The 14,279-nt window shown below is 37.2% G+C and overlaps 1 long non-coding RNA gene across 1 annotated transcript; it reads right to left on the reverse strand.

Annotated features, from left to right (window-relative positions):
* Window positions 1-1,395: 1,395 nt before the first annotated feature.
* On the reverse strand, window positions 1,396-8,629 carry LOC132633820 (uncharacterized). Its single transcript, XR_009579845.1, has 3 exons — window positions 7,956-8,629; window positions 3,994-4,099; window positions 1,396-2,505 (listed from the first exon to the last, which is right to left on the reverse strand). It is a non-coding gene; the product is annotated as an uncharacterized LOC132633820 (long non-coding RNA).
* Between the last annotated feature and the right edge of the window lie 5,650 nt (window positions 8,630-14,279).

Raw genomic sequence — 14,279 nt, forward strand, 5'->3', positions numbered from 1 at the left:
CTTCTAATTATGAAAATGATGTAAATCTATGGTATGCTAGGCTTGGCCATATTGGTTAGCAAAGAATGAATCGCCTAGACAAATAAAGTCTTCTTGGCTCTATAGACAAAGTAGATTTGTCTACTTGCGAATTTTTCCTAGCCGGAAAAACGACAAGAAAACCATTTGGGAAAGGCACAAGAGTTGATACTCTATTGCAATTAATTCATTCTGACATCTGTGGTCCAATGAATGTAAGGGAAAACCATGATGCTATTTACTTCATCACATTTATAAATGATTTTACTCGATTTGGTTATGTATAGTTGATTTCTCATAGATATAAAGCTTTGAGTTGTTTTATTAAGTTTATGAACATAGTTGAAAATCAACTAGATAGAAAAATCAAAGCTTTAAGCACATATTTGTCTGATGAGTTCAAACAATTGTGTGATGAAAAGGGAATTCAAAGACAATTAACTACTCCCTACACTCCACAACAAAATGGTGTTGCGGAATGACGAAATAGAACCTTGTTAGAAATGGTTGGGTCAATGATGGCACAAGCAAAATTTCCTATCACCTATTAAGGTGATACTTTGCTCATTGTTGCATTTGTACTTAATTGTGTCCCTTCTAAGTCAGTTACATCTATGCGATATGAGTTATGGACTAAACCAAAGCCTAATTTGAGCATTTTGAAGCTTTGGGGTTGTGCTGCTCTTATTCATAATCGATTTTTCTGATATGGAAAATTAGGTCCAAGGGAAGAAAGTATATCTTTATATGATACTCTAAGCAGTCTAAGGGTATGTGTTCTTAAGTGAGCAAGATAGTGGCATTGTAACTGAAGTTGAATCACGCGATGTTACATTCCTAGAGAATGATTTTCCTAAGCAGGGCGAGATAGGTCAAGACTTATCTCTTTATGAACCTACAGACCAGATTGCCTTCGCTATAGATGCTCAAATGGATTGGAGTGGTAGTCATTTAGATGATAATGGATTAGTTCCTACCACCACAAATACTCAATCATTATTGAATTCTTTTGATATTGCTAGTCCGAGTGAGAGTAACTTACCAATTGATAAATCAATTTATCCATCTCAACCTCGACCAACGAGTCGTCCAAAAATTCCCCGTCGTCAACTTGAGATCGAAGATGAAGCATTTATATAGATACTCCAGAAGATGAAAAAGAACCATGGAATATAAATGAGGCTCTTACATGCCAGCAAAGGATAAATGGCTAAAAGCAATGTAGGAGGAAATGGAATCAATGAAATCAAACCAAGTGTGGGAATTGGTTGATCTACCTATGGGTCGTAAAGCTATTGGGAACAAATGGATTCCCAAAATAAAGCGTAAGGCTGATGGTAGTAATGAAAGGTATAAAGCTCGCCTCGTAGCTAAGGGTATACACAACTTGAAGGAATCGATTATGAGAAAACTTTTTCACCTGTTATGGGGTTTACCTCGATAAGGCTAATTTTGTCAATGGTAGCTAATTTAGATCTTGAAATGCATCAAATGGATGTAAAAATCACATTTCTCCAAGGAGAACTAGAAGAGGAAATCTATATGGATCAATATGTAGGTTTTGTGAAAAAACGTCAAGAGCATAAAGTTTGCCGACTTCGTAGGTCAATTTATGGCCTTAAGCAGTCTTCTAGACAATGGTATTTACGTTTTCATAAGGAGATCATATCATATGGTTTCACTATGATTCATGAAAACCATTGTGTGTACATCAAAATATCTAAAAATAAGTTTGTGATCTTATCGAGTGACATCGAGTATGTTAAAGAAATAAATGGGTGGCTATCATTAACATTTGAGATGAAAGATATGGGTGAAGCGTCACATATTCTTGGAGTTAAGATTTCAAGAAATTGTTCAAAGAGATAAATGTCTCTTTCACAATAGTCTTATATAAAGAAAGTTCTTGAACGATTTAATATGCAAGACTGGAAACCTATAAACACTCATGTTTCTAAAAGTGAAGCTTTAGGCCGGACGATGTGTCCTCAAACTCTACAAGAGAAGGAACGAATGAGAAAGGTTCCTTATGCCAATGCCATCGGTTGTCTAATGTATGCTATAATATGTACTAGACATAATATATGTTATGCCGCAGAGTTGACTAGCAGATTTCAATCTAATCTAGGACAAGAACATTGGAAAGTAGTTAAAAGGATATTACGGTATCTTAGAGGCACAGTCGACTATTCTTTGTGTTACCAAGGAAATGATCTACAGCTCAAAGGATACACTGATGCTGATTATGGAGGAGATTTGGATGAAAGAAAATTCACCTCTTGATATGTATTCTTACTTAACAATGGCGCCATATCATGGAGTAGCAAGAAGCAATCATGGATAATCGACAATGGAAGTTGAACTTGTAGCACTTTCAGCAGCTATGCAAGAAGCTATTTGGCTTAAACATTTTCTGGTCCACTTGGGTGTGTATAACAATGTTATTGAACCTGTCACCATCAATTGTGATAGTCAAGCTGCAACAACCTACACAAAGGATACAAAGTACCATGGGAAGACGAAACATATTGACATTAAGTATAATTTTGTTACAGACATTATTTTTCATAAAGAAGTGAATGTGAAATACATATTTACGCATCAAATGATAACAGATTCATTAACGAAACCCATAACATGTGATGCTTATGAAAGATATGTGAAGTCATTGGGTTTGCGTAGATGCTAATGTATGTATATCTTCTTAGTTCATGCCTAATTATCCATTCTTGTTGGTTCATATACATGTATAATTTTTTAATGTTTAGTACACAAATTTTTAGTATAAGAAATATGTCGGACAAACAAAAATATTGGCCTATTCACACAAGCAATCGCCTCTATTGTCTAAGTGACAAATAGAGATGAGACAATTATAAACCAATTATTGTTAGAAGTGATGATAAAAGAGAGCTTGGAGTTTATAATAAGAATGTCATTTTTTGTTTTTGTTTTTATGTTTAAATATATGTGATTAAAATGAGTTAGTCTGTTCTTAATTCCAGATGTGAGTTCTAATGAATAGTCTCTTCTTAATGCCAGATGTGAGTTCTAATGAATAAAATGATTGAGAAGATTGGTGAACTTAAAGTTAGACATGAGTTGTCTGAACTATCATTTGCACGGTTTTTAATTTTTAATAACATACGCTCCGTGGAAAAGGAGTCAATAATGTGATACATGTTTCATACCATGTATGCATATAGTGACCCATAAGGGCTATACAAGTTTAATCTCTACTTGCTATCGTGTGAAGCCCTGAAAATTATAAGTAATTTTTCACAATGTACACTCATGACTTTGATCAGTTTCTTGAGATTCAATTCAGTGTTTGCTATCTTAGAATGTTGCCACGAGATCATGCTTGATTCGGTCTGGCTAGACATATCTTGAAAAGCATATCAAATTGAGATTAAGATATTCATGAGAACAGGAAGATCATCACATTAATTGTGTTCATTGACCAGTCCTTTACGTTTGTCTTTGATACAAGAACATAATGATGAACTCAAATCTAAGACAAAGAGATTGTGAAAGATATGATAAATGATCTAGGGTAGAACATACTATACTCTACTCTACATTTCATTGATCGAGATGTTATATATTCCTAACAGATGTATAGCAATGAAGCTCTCGAAGTATGCACTGGTCACACTGTCAGGCCCCGAACCATGGCCACACTCGGTACCTGACTACATGTGACCAAGCGAACCAACTAGCTGGCTGAATCAACATGTGATATCAAAACATTCTGAAAGCGATAATAACACTAACACATGTTGATCTACTTATAGTATGACTGAAATATCATAAAAGCAAAAATACTGAATAAGCCTGAAAGTCTGAATAAGTAGCCGACAAGGCTAACACAAAAGCCTACTAAACATCTAACTGACTACAAGTATAGTCTATGAAGCCTCTAAAGAATACTGAAAATGCTAACTGTTTATCGGGATAAGGCACTCGACATACCTTATTAACTGAAATACTATAAAGACTGAAAAGAGGGATAATGCCCCGGAAGACTGGGGCTCACCAATAGCTGGTGCGAGATGTCCTAGCAAGCAGAATCATCAACCTGTAAATCATTACAGATGCAGGCCCCGGCCAAAAAGGGACGTCAGTACATTTGAATTGTACTAGTATATAAAAGCAACAGAAAGAAAGAACTATAAATACTGAAACTAAAACTGATCTGATAACTGATAGTTGATAACTGAAGTGAACAAAAGAAGTAACGATAAGAATACTTCCTGTTCCAAATGGAGAATCACCTATTTAACTGAAAACATAATCTGTGGCCTCAGGCCCAATATAAGTGCACAAGTCTGTGGCCTCAAGCCCAGTATACGTATACATAACTGTGGCCTTAGGCCCAAAACACAGGTGTTCAACATTAAACAAGTTATATAAAATAACTGAGACTCATGCTGAAAAGTACAACACTAACATACTGAGAAATGATTAACTGAGACATATTCATGAACTGATTATGAGACCTGAAGCTTTAACCATTTATAAACATGCTGAGTATTCTAGACTGAGACTCATAGGTATCAAACACAAGTCTATATTGATTATGTACTCAGCTCACAACGTTCGGAATGAAAGTCATGAATGAATTACGAAACTAGATAATAGAAGTTCTGTAACTATTCAAAGAATTGAGCTTAACAATATTTCTGAGGCAATTAGTAACGTTGTAAAAGAATGTGTCATAGGGAGAATCATTAACATTCCCAAACGTAGAGAGTTAGCCTCACATACCTTAATTTCGGCCTTTGAGCGTAGTACAACGTTCGTCAACCCTTTCAACTTTAATCTATAGCAGTACAAGTCAAAGGGATTCCATATTAGCAATAATACCCATGCTTTGGTCATCCATGCTTTGGTCTGTCTAAGCATTTTATCAAACACTTGGTGGGCATAAAACTTTATAGCCCTTACTAATGGTGTTTTGCTTCACCCAATTCCCATTCTCTTGCTTCTAGGTGGACAATCCCAAATAGATATACTAACACTATTTTTCATCACCCATATGATTACAACAATCTCAAGTCAACAATCCAAAACCCTAGCATAGATCATATAATTCTCTTTACCAAACCTATTTACTATTCTCCCAAGAACTCATCAATTCGCAATTATAAATGATTAGGGAGTAGAAGCATTACTTTTTTTAAGTTCAATCCTCTTGAATTTGAGTTCTAGGGTTCCTACATCCAACAATAATGTTCCAATCACAACTCTAACGATTAGAAGGGTTTACTCAAGTTAGAAAGCGACTAGAGACTTGAAATCAACCTAGAATCATCATAGAACCTACCTTGTAAGGTTCTTGGGGCTTGGGACTTGTTCTCTCATGCCTTCAGATGATTTTTCGTGAATAGAGGTGTTAGGGAATGAACCCCAAGCTTAAATATAATTTAAACGCGAAAACCCGACCCTCGCATATTAGGCTGGCGACGCGTGGCAAACGCAGGGCCTGTTATGCAGGCGAGATTCTGCAGCTGATTCCCCCCCCCCCCCCCCTCAAAGCCCGTGACGCGTGGCCAATGTGCAAGGACCATTCCCGCGTGGCGTGGCCAACGCAGGTGGACTGTCCCTATGAGTGTTTTTGTGACGCTCATAACTTCTTTCTCCAATCTCCGTTTCGCCTGATATTTATATGGATGGAAAGATATTTCTAAGTACTACAACTTTCATTAAGAGACTTTTTCCAAATTCCCAACTAATCAAGGGGTTATGGTTGCCTGAAGTATGTCTGTCAACCATTTTTGCAAAACGTTCAACTCTTCAGATTTTCCACTAAAACTGAACGATAAAAGTCTAAGCTTAGTTCTAAGATACGGGGTGTAACATTATCTCCCCTTGGGATCATTCGTCCTCAAATGATGGTCTTGGTTATAATCGCGGCTAATTCTGAGACTCTACGGAAAATTCGGTAGAGTTTGCTCTGTAACTTAGATACCTGAAATTGACTAGCTGAGACACGTGATCGCTAAACTGACATGAACACATGCTTACTGAGCAGAATGAATACATGATTACTAAACTGCAGAGGTACTGAACTGGATATCTACTTAACTAACTGAATACTGAAAGACATGGAGATTATACTATAAGGTCTGAATGAAAGGGTTAATTACCTTCAACATTTTCTGCTTGTTCTTCAAAGAGATGGAGAAATCAGAAAGTTGAAGAAGCCACGTGGGAAGCCGAAGGGCAAGTCGTGGTGTATGAATGTTGGAGAATAGAAATGAGAGTTGACCCACTATGTGTGAGTGAGATGAAGGAAATTGGGTCCATGTGGGTCAATCGGGGACCATATTAAGGAGAAGAGATAATATATAACTAGTCATATATTAATTAATTAGTTAATAATTAAAAGAGGTCACAACGGTTTAGGGAATCCTAAACGTTGTGATGTTTCAACCTCATAATAAGAAGAAGCTTTGTTTACAGAAAACACATACTCTGAAATCTTCTTCTACTCCCAAACAAATTTCTTCTCCTTCTCTAATTCTCAAGTTCTTGCAAAGTGATACTATTGAAGATTCTTCCCGAAAGCAAGAACACTTCCGAAACAGGTACGCGATTATAGAATGTGGCTATTTCGGTGTAGTTCATGTTTCAAAGTGATTGCATTATTAGACTAGTGAAACGAATTCAATGATCCTGCAAACTGTGTTTGGATTAATTCTTCAGATTGTTTTACCTATATATGCATTTACAAGTTAAAATGAAGGGCAATAATAACACGACACAGAAGTTTAAATAAACTATTATTTTTTTAATTTTATTTTTGCGCAGATTGCCCTTCATTTGGGTTGGTCTTTAATTTTTTCCCTTCAAATTGGTGGTCTTTAAGTCCCCCCCCCCCCCCCCCCCCCCAAATTGGTGGTCTTTAACTTTTGCCCTCTGCCTTTGCAAATTCTGCTAAGGCAGAATTTTACAAATTCTGTTCATACAAATTCTGCCTTAAGCATGGGCAGAATTCTGCATTGCGAAATTCTGCAGGACAAAAATTAAAGACCCCCAATTTGAGGGGCCAAAAATTAAAGACCACTCCCAACGAAGGGCAATCTTGCAAATTGCCCAACTATTATTAGTTCAACATTTTACTTTTGTAAAACTAACATTTACTAGAAATTATAAGCTCTACGTATTAGATGATGAAATAGAAATTAATTTCCATCAATTATTCATAATTCATGCCTATATGTTTTACATTTCACAACAATATGCTAGAAAATATCAATCAATGATTCATAATTCCAGTATTAAGGAATTTTCAAAAAAGGAAGACGAGATAAGTTATTCAAGAGATGCAAGAAAATCAATCTAATTTTCCAAGATAAGAATTAAAGAGATCTAATACATCTAAAGGTCCTCCTAGACGGACTGAAAGAAGACTTGTGTTATTAGTAAGATTAAGATTTCTACCTCTTACGGCAGATTTGATTGTCGAAATGTGGTATCTAGATCTAAATACTAGATAATCAAAACTGTTTGTTTTCTCATGTGCATAAATTATATCTAATTAGAAACTAAATCTAATTAGAAACTAACATATATAAATTGATAATAACATTATATTTTCAAAAAAAATAAAAAATAGTAATAATAAATAAATAAATAAAAATAGGTCAATTGGTTTTCTAGATAAACTAAAGCAAAATGAAGTGAATGTTCAAAAGACATATTAAAATATAAATTTAAAAATTGTAATATATTAGTGATTATTTTCTTATATAATTTTCATAAGAAAAACGTAATACCTAGCTTACATGCATGTTTATAAAAAGAAAAAAAGTTATGACTAGCTAGTATAATTGATATATATTAGCAGGTTAATTTTTATACAAGGGTATTTAGTTTCATTTATTCAAAAAACCAGAAAGCACCAAAATAGAAAAAGAAAGAAATCGTACTTGAAATTTTGTAAATGATACCCTGATATTTTCCCTGCCTCCGCAAATGCATCCCTCCATCTTTGAACCTTCTCCAAATCATCTTTGCAATTTTCCTCATGTAGGGAAAATGACTCAGCGAAAGGGGGATATTGATGGCGCACAACTGATGGACTCACATCATACAAGACCGGAATCACAATCTGCTCCAATTCATTTTTGCACTTTATGATGTGTGCAAGCTCCTCAAAGCACCATATTGAGGATGCATAGCTTTTTAAAATTATCACAACAGCAAATCTAGACTCTTCTATAGTTTGCAAGAGTTCCTCAAAAATTGATTTTCCCGTTTCCAACCACTCATCGTCTTAGATGACTTACAAAAGTTTTACGTGTATCTTCACCTCTAAAACACAAAAAGACATCATACTTGCAAATTTTGGAAGATGAAGGTTAGACATTTTGAAGAATATTGCTAAAGACTAACAGGCAAATTCACAGCTTTGGATATATGGTTAGATAACTCAAATAATTGGGCGGCTCTGGTCCTTAATAAAGAGCAAGACTTCACCTTTTTCACTATTCCTAGTCTTTAAGGAAAACTTCTTATCATCTTCCTATTTAAAGTCATACAACTGTACCCTACCTTTTTCATTATTGTGAGAAATTAAAGAGTACCGAAACAGGCAAGAAGACTTAACTTGGCCCTTGACCATAAAGGCGAAGAAAAAGCTAAGTCATTATATTTTTACTGCTTAAAAGATTTTATTGTAATATCTGTATTGCCTTATGGTTATTGTTTTTGCAACATTATTGTGAATGGGTCCAACAATTTTCCAACAACTTTAGTATCCGGTTTCTTTCTTTTGTTTGCTTCTGTTTTTTCCCTTTTACAGTGAGTTGAACCTAAATGGAATGGACCAACGTCACAGTTCTTATTTTCCTACTTAACACACTAATGTCGTACTTTGCTGTGACAAAATATACAACATTAATACTTAAAACCATCTTAGGAGATTCATACTTACTCCTACTACATAAGAAAATCCAACAAGTTAATACATGGAAGAGTTAGGTTAGAGTTATTAATATATCACATAATAAAGAGAAAGACACTACATTTTTTCAGTATTCATAGTCTTTATGGGTAACTTCTTATCATCTTCCTATTTCAAGTCATAAAATAAAACCTTTTCAGTATTGGGGTGATATATTAAAGAGTGAAACAAAGGAGTGAATGAGCAGTGACTGAAAAAGGAGAACACTCAACAAAATTAATTGGTAACTTATTAAAGAGTAAAGTAATAAAAGAGTGAAAATGTTACCTTTTGTCTTCACCATTGCTAGTCATCTGCCAATGCAACTTATCGTTCCCTACCTTTTTCCACCATTTGTGAGAAATTAAAGAGTGGAATAAAAATAAAAATAAAAAGCAACGTAAAAAAAAGGAAGGAATGAAAGAATTTCGTGGCATGAGAAATATTCTGTTTTGTTACCCTTTCACTCATCTCTATTATTAAGAAAGGAAAAGAAAAACCAAGGGGAAATTCCTTTGAAGCTTCGCAATTCCAGGAAATTGGGGAGAGAATCAGGGTGTGTTTCGTAATGACGGAAAATGTTTTCCTATTTTCTCTTATTTGGTTACACTAAATGTCTTGGCAAATATTTTCCTTAAAAATTCGACGGAGAACATTTTTCGAATTCAATAAAAACACACCAAGGCATCCCAATTCCAACACCACCTACCCCCTCCACGCCACCCTACCCCCGACCTCCCCCCTCCATGCTACCCCAACCTCCCTCAAAATTTCTATTTTAAATATTTATTTTAATTTTATAGAAAAATTATAAAAAATGAAAAAAAAAATCTTATACTTTTCAAGTTTTAAAATTGTACCTTTTTTCAATATTGGAGTGAGAAATTAAAGAGTGAAACAAAGAAGAAGGTATAAATGAACGGTGTGTGAAAAAGGAAAAAAATCAACAAAATTGGTGCCTTATTAAAGAATACAGTAATAAAGAGTGAAAATTTAACCTTTTTGTCTTCAGCATTGCTAGTCATTTGCCAATGCAACTTATGGGCAACTTCATAGCGTCTTCTTTCTTGTCATCAATAATATCATACCCTACCATTTCCACCATTTTTGAGAAATTAAAGAGTGGAATAAGAAAAAGTAAAGTAAATAGGAAGAAATGAGAGATTTTCCTTTTGGGCATGTTTGGAAAGCCAATCAGTTAATTGGAATTGGGTGTAATAACACAGTTTGACTTGTTTCTTGGCCAATTCTTTCTTGTTTGTTCATTTTAATTTCTTTTCCTTTTTAATTTATTCTTAATTCTATTATTTTATCTTCTTTTTTATTTTTTACTTTTTAATTATTTTTAATTTTAAAAATATATTATTTATCTTTCATTTCTTTTCTTTTTTTCATACCCAACCTTTACTTCTTGTGATTCCACGTAATTGCTCGTATTTTTTTTATTTTATTCATTTAGCATAACTATGGTATTATTCTAATTTTTTAAACTACACCTCTTAGTATTAGAAAGCATGAGTCATAAACAAACTTACACCTCTTAGTATTAGAAAGAATGAGTCATAAACAAACCTGAAATATAATGAGTGATGTTATTAAAGTAGATTTCGTTGTAATTGAGGCTATAGACTTATATTTTCCCTTTCTTTTAAATTATATTTACTTAAGTTACGTTAGAACTTACTCATATAATGTTGGAGTTTGACATAAGAGTATGATGTTAAACTTTTTTTTTCCTGAGTGAACAAGCCAGAAGCCACTACAAGGAAAGGGAATCTCACAAACGGGCCGAACCAGTGGAACCTCAACATATAATCAACATGATAATCGGGGGTACTGATGCTCCTCGAGGGCCGGTGATGAAACGGACTAAGGTTTCCATTGTACGTGAGAAGCGCAGCCGGGACTACGTACCCGAGGGTTCCATCTCTTTCAGCAACGAGGATGCAGAAGGCATCATTCAACCGCACAATGATGCGTTGGTAATTTCTATTCTTATTTTTAAATCGCAAGTTAAACGTATTTTGATTGACCCAGGTAGCTCGGCCAACATCATCCGGTGGAGAGTGGTTGAACAGCTAAGGCTACTCGATTAGATCGTACCGGTAGCCCGAGTGCTCAGCGGGTTGAATATGGCGAGTGAAACCACGACGGGGGAGATTTCTTTGCCAGTCAACATTGACGGCACTATTCAGCAAACGGTGTTCTATGTAATCGAAGGAGATATAAAGTATAATGCATTGGTGGGTAGACCATGGATACATAGCATGAGGGCTGTGCCATCGACATTACATCAGTGCTGAAATTCTCGACCCCGGAGGGGATAAAAACCATCCCAGGTGAACAGCCCGCTGCAAGGGAGATGCTCGCGGTCGAAGAAGCGTCACCCCTTCCCAAAAAACTGGATAAAAAAAAAAGATGAGTCAACCGGGGGCAAGGACTCTAAATAGCAACTAAAGTACACGGGTTCAACAACGGAGAAGAAGGGGTTGGACCCGAGGCATGAAGAGGATGATTTCGGTGTACCCATATCATTCGTCTTGCCGGATGACTCGGATGCAACCAAGTCTACAGTAGAGGAGTTGGAGAAAGTCATCTTGTTTGAATATCTACCAGATAGAAAGGTATACCTGTGCACGGGGTTAACCTCGGAGCTCAGGAACAAGTTAATTAAATTTCTTCAAGCTAATGTCGATTGTTTCGCATGGTCCCATATAGATATGACAGGTGTACCACCGGGAGTGACGACTCACAAGCTCAGCCTTGACGGGAGGTTCCCCCCGGTGAAGCAGAAGAGAAGGCCTATGACAGAGGTAAAACACGCCTTCGTAAAGGATGAGGTAACAAAGCTTTTGAAAATAGGCTCTATCCGGGAGGTAAAATACCCGGACTGGCTAGCTAACGTAGTAGTGGTGCCGAAAAAAGGTAATAAATTTTGAATGTGCGTTGATTATAAGGATCTAAACAAAGCATGCCCGAAGGATTCATTTTCGATGCCTCACATAGATAGAATGATCGATGCAACGGCCGGACATGAGATGTTAAGTTTTCTCGATGCTTACTCCGGGTATAACCAAATTCAGATGCACCCGGAGGATCAAGAGAAAACATCCTTTATTACCCGGTATGGGACTTACTGCTACAATGTCATGCCCTTCGGATTAAAAAATGCCGGTGCAACTTACCAACGCCTAGTTAGTGGAATGTTCGAAGAACAAATAGGGAAAACAATAGAAGTTTATATTGACGACAAGGTGGCCAAGTCCCTGAAACCAGAAGACCATTTAAAGAATTTGCAGGAAACCTTCGATGTTCTCCGCAAGAACAACATGGAGCTTAACCCGGAAAAATGTGCCTTCGGTGTCCGATCTGGCAAATTTTTGGGTTTTATGGTGTCAAACCGGGGGACTGAAATCAATCCGGATAAGATCAAAGCCATCTAGGATATTGAGGTGGTGAATAACGTCAAAGAAGTGCAGAGGCTTACCGGAAGGATAACGGCGCTGAGTCATTTCACAACGAGGTCTTCAGATAAAAGTCACCGTTTTTTCTCCTTACTAAGGAAGAAGAATGACTTCGTTTGGACACCGGAGTGCCAAAGAGCTTTGCAAGAATTGAAAAGGTACTTGTCCAGCTCGCCTCTACTGCACACACCGAAAGCGGACGAGCAGCTTTTTCTCTACATTGTCGTATCCAAGGTAGCAGTAGGTGGTATTTGGTCCGAGAAGAATCAGGTACACAATTCCCTATATATTATGTGAGTAGAACTTTAGGGGATGCGGAAACCCGTTATCCCCACCTAGAAAAGTTGGCATTGGCATTGGTAAGTGCTTCTAGAAAGCTCAAGCCTTACTTTCAATGCCATCTGATATGTGTAGTGACTACTTACCCTCTAAAGAACATCATGCATAAACCGGAATTATCGGGTAGACTAACTAAATGGGCCGTAAAGATTAGCGGATATGATATCGAATACAAGCCTTGGACGGCCATCAAGTCCCAGATCTTGGCCGATTTTGTGGCAGACTTCACCCCGGCTATGGTCCCCGAGGTTGAGAAATAAATTCTGCTAACCTCAAGAAAAGCTTCGGGTATTTGGTCGCTACACACGGACGGGGCCTCGAACCTCAAAGGTTCCGAGCTAGGAATCGTCCTTAGAACCCCGGCCAGGGATGCCGTTCGACAATCCATTAGAACTGTTAAATTGACTAACAATGAAGCCGAGTATGAGGCTATGATTACAGGTTTGGAATTAGCTCGGAGTATGGGGGCTGAAATAAATGAAGCAAAATGCGACTCTCTCTTGGTCGTTAACCAGGTGAATGGCATCTTCGAGGTTAAGGACGAACGGATGCAAAGGTATCTGGAAAAAATCCAAGTGATACTACACCGGTTTAAAGAATGGACCATGCAGCATGTACCCAGGGAGCAGAACAGCGAAGCCGATGCATTGGCCAATTTGGGATCTTCGGTCGAAGGGGAAGAAATCAACCCCGGGACTATGGTGCACTTGATGAATTCGGCGATAGAAAACGGACATGCTAAAATAAATACAATGGTTTTAACATGGGATTGGCGCAACAAATACATCGAGTACTTGCAAGATGGAAAGCTCCCGAGTGACCCAAAAGAATCATGGTCACTAAGGACAAAAGCAGCGCGGTTCTGCTTGGTAGACGGTCAATTGTATGGACGGTCTTTCTTCAGACCCCTGGTCAAGTGTTTGGGTCCCGGAGAAACCAAGTACGTGATGAAAGAAGTACATGAGGGGACCTGCGGCAATCACTCTGGGGCTGAAGCCTTAGTCCGAAAAATTATCAGAGTCGGTTACTACTGGAACCGGATGGAGGAGGATTCGAAAACTTTTGTCCGGAAATGTGACGGGTGTCAAAGACATGCCTAATGATTCATCAGCCCGGGGAGTTGCTGCACTCGGTGATATCACCTTGGCCCTTCATGAAGTGGGGAATGGACATTGTTGGTCCATTGCCATGGGCACCAGGTAAGGCCCGTTTTATTTTGTTTATGACTAACTATTTCTCCAAATAGGTTGAAGTGCAGGCCTTTGAAAAGATTAGAAAAAGGAAGTTATTGACTTCATATGGGACCACATCATCTGTTGTTTCGGCATCCCGGCCGAGATAACTTGTGATAACGATCCTCAGTTCGTTAGCGGCAAAGTCAATGATTTCCTCGAAGGGTTGAAGATCAAGAAAATCGTATCAACTCCGTATCACCCGAGTGCGAACGGACAGGCGGAATCCACGAATAAAACAATAATTCAAAATCTGATGAAAAGACTTGAAAC

The sequence above is a fragment of the Lycium barbarum genome, chromosome 3, assembly GCF_019175385.1.
Source record: "Lycium barbarum isolate Lr01 chromosome 3, ASM1917538v2, whole genome shotgun sequence".
Classification (NCBI taxonomy): Eukaryota; Viridiplantae; Streptophyta; class Magnoliopsida; order Solanales; family Solanaceae; genus Lycium; species Lycium barbarum.